This window comes from Eriocheir sinensis, unplaced genomic scaffold, assembly GCF_024679095.1.
Source record: "Eriocheir sinensis breed Jianghai 21 unplaced genomic scaffold, ASM2467909v1 Scaffold868, whole genome shotgun sequence".
NCBI classification, from domain to species: domain Eukaryota; kingdom Metazoa; phylum Arthropoda; class Malacostraca; order Decapoda; family Varunidae; genus Eriocheir; species Eriocheir sinensis.
In genome coordinates this window covers 179,378-183,097 of record NW_026112239.1, presented here as the reverse complement: position 1 = coordinate 183,097, position 3,720 = coordinate 179,378, and positions in this window count along the sequence as shown.

Below are 3,720 nucleotides of genomic sequence, written 5' to 3'. Positions count from 1 at the left end.
TGCCGGCAGACACCATGGAGGCTGAGTTTGAGACTCGCCTAGTTGGGGACTCCATGGTGCGTGGCCAGCTGGTAGAGTTCTGTGGTCGTTCATCAAACGGCCGCAGAAAACGTTACTGATATCCAGGTGCCAGACAGGACGATATCACCGCAGCGTGCGATGATGTCACGGGAAATGCCGACCGAAACACCCTCTTTGTCATTCACGCGGGGACGAATGATGTAAAGACAACTCGTTCTGAGGAACTGCTTGAGAAATACCGCCGCATGATCAAACAGTATAAACGTAAAACGGATGCCAGTAACATCATAATCTCAGGAATCCTCCCGAGGGTCGGTGCCGAATCTAGCTTTTACAGTAAGGCCTTCAGCACAAACAACAGACTTCAGTCCCTTTGCTCACAAGAAAACGTCCAGTTCGCTAACTTGTGGAACAGTTTTTACTACGATTCAGACTTGTTCCTTGCTGATGACATCCACTTAAACCCTGTTGGAGCAGCCCGTTTCGGGAGGCTGCTCTGTGACCAAGTGGCTCTTCGAAAGCCAAAAAACGCGGAGGCGAGAACACCAGCAGCTCCACCGTAAGGGAGCACTCAAACCGCAAAACCCCCGACTCGAATCACATTAAAGCTTGCTATGTAAACGCTCGTAGCCTACGTAACAAATTTGAAGACTTAGAAGTCCTCGCAGCTTCAAATCATTACCACATCATCGGAGTCACAGAATCTTGGATAGACACTTCAAATAGAGATTTCATTGCGGAATATAGATTACCGGATTATACCATCTTTAATCATGAAAGAGAGAACAGACAGGGTGGAGGCGTTATCTTTTATATCCACAAATCTCTCCATCCAGTATCCGTGAAAACAGATATTATACCCAATGTAGACACGGTCTGAATTGAAATTAAAAATAAATCTCGTAAAATAGTAATTGGACTTATCTACAGACCGCCTAGGCAGACTCTTGATATCGACCACGCATTAAGTGAATTATTATTAGAAACAAGTAGCAGTTGCGAGGCAGTAATTGTTGGGGAGTTTAACTTGCCAGTGAAAAGATGGGGTGAACCGTTGAGCGGTCATACAGGGCTCGACCTGTACACAAATTTACTAGAAAGTGATTTACATCAACACATTCAAGAACCGACTCGGGAAATTAGTATACTTGACCTTATCTTTTCAACGACAGCTGATCTAGTTAACGAAGTAAATGTTGGTCCAATTTTTAGTTCTAGCGATCACCGAGCAATCACATTCAGCATCAATATGAAAGAAAGTAAAGTAACTCCTAGTAAAGAAAAGGTGCCTGATTATCAGAGAGCGAATTTCGTAGGACTCCGATCAATTTGAAATAATTCTGACTGGACTGAAATTTCGGCGGAAACAGATATTGATAAATCTTGGGGGGCCTTCACCACAATATTGAACAATGCCATAAGCATATGCGTACCCTATCGTAACAGACGTTCAGCTTTTAAGAAGAAACCCAAATGGTGGAATAACGAAATTCAAAATAGCCTATCTCTTAAAAAATGCGTATACAGTAGATACATATCAACTCAGAGCGAGGCTGACAAACTAGAGTTGGACAGAATTCGCCGCGAAACCAAGAAATTAATAAAACGAAGCAAGAAAAATCTTGAAGAATATATAGCGGAAACGAGTAAATCTAATCCTAAAGAACTTTTTAGCTATGTAAATAATAAAAAGTCACTCACTTGTGGTATCGGACCCCTTGCTAATGAAAATGGTAACCACACGAACGATGAAAATGAAATGGCTACAATCCTAAATAACTTTTTCGCATCCGTATTTACCGACGAAGATTGTTTATCACCTCAACCGCCGGAGGTTAGAAGGGCCGAAAAGATGTTAAGTGGCGTGTTCATCGTAGAAAGTGACATTTTACGCACAATTGAAAAGATTAAAGTAAGCAAAGCTCCTGGTCCAGACAAAATTACCCCTAGGGTCTTAAAAGAAATCAAACATCAAATTTGTAAACCGCTCTCCATCATATTCAATAAATCTTTAACAGCTGGAAAAGTTCCGTCAGATTGGAAACTTGCAAATGTCACACCAATTTTCAAAAAGGGGGACAAGTCTCATCCAGGAAACTATCGATCAATTAGCCTGACATCTATTGTTTGTAAGTTAATGGAGAATATCATTCGCGACAATATGGTGAAATTCTTCGAAGAAAATAATATAATAAATAATTCGCAACATGGCTTCCGTAGTAAACGTTCGTGTTTGACTAACTTACTTGATTTTTTTCACTATATTTTTGAGGTGTTCGATGAAAGCAGATCAGTAGATATCATATATCTGGATTTTCAAAAGGCATTTGATAAGGTCCCCCACCAACGATTGCTCAGCAAACTACTGGCGCACGGTATCTCGGGTAACATTCACAATTGGCTTGCGGATTGGCTCTCTGAGCGGAAACAGAGAGTAGTTCTAAACGGTGTTACATCTAACTGGCTCGATGTCAAAAGCGGCGTACCTCAAGGATCAGTGCTTGGCCCCATGCTCTTCTTAGTTTATGTTAATGATATCAATGATGGGCTCACTTGCAAAGTATCAAAATTTGCTGATGACACAAAAATTGCTAGTAAAGTAACTGCGACACTCGACGAAGAATCTTTACAATCAGATCTAGATCGACATGCACGTTGGGCCAATCAATGGCAAATTAAATTTAACGTTGACAAATGTAAAGTGTTGCACATCGGAAAAAATAACAATCGCGTTCGGTACGTAATGAATGGCCAACAACTTTCTGCATTAAGTAACGAAAAGGATCTTGGAATCACTATATCAAGCGATTTAAAGCCCGGTCAGCATTGTTCAGAGGTAGTTAAAACTGCAAACAAATTGGTTGGCTTCATCGGACGAGTCTTTAATAATAAATCGGAAAAAGTAATATTAAAACTGTATAATTCGTTGGTTCGACCCCGTCTAGAGTACTGTGTACAGTTTTGGTCTCCCTACTGCAGAAAAGACATAGAAAAGTTGGAACGGGTCCAACGAAGAGTAACAAAAATGATTTCTAGGTTGAGAAATTTGTCATATGAACAAAGGCTTAAAGAAGTAAGTTTATTCAGCCTATCAAAACGAAGAATGCGAGGCGATCTAATAGAAGTGTTAAAAATGTTCAAAGAATTCAGTGATATTAATGCGGAAGATTACTTTACAATTGATCGATCAAATAGAACAAGAAGAAATCACAATTTGAAGATAAGTGGTAAAAGATTCTCGTCGCACGAAGCTAAACACTTCTTCTTCAATCGAGTTGTTAATGTTTGGAACTCTCTACCTTGTGATGTCGTTGATAGTACAACAGTTACGGCCTTCAAGAATAGATTAGACAAGTGTTTTGAATCCAACCAGCAACTAAGATATTACTCATTGTCGTAATAACGTTAAGTTCTTTCGAATACTGGTGTCCTTGTCCGCTTTTATCGCCCGGTTAGTGGTAGCAGAAATGGTAGTTCTTTCCTCTTTCCTACATAAATTCCATGCAGTTTTTCCATGCTTTATGGTTCTTTTTCCTTTTCCTGCCAGCTTTGGCTGGAGGGATGGGGGGGGTGGGGAGGAGCCTTCGCCTTTGCTGTCCTTCATCTTCCACCTTTGATTAGATAGCTAGTGTAGCTTGTCACAAACAGGACCAGCAGGTCTGCTGTTGTTTGTTCTTCCTTTGTGTTCCTCCTCCTCCT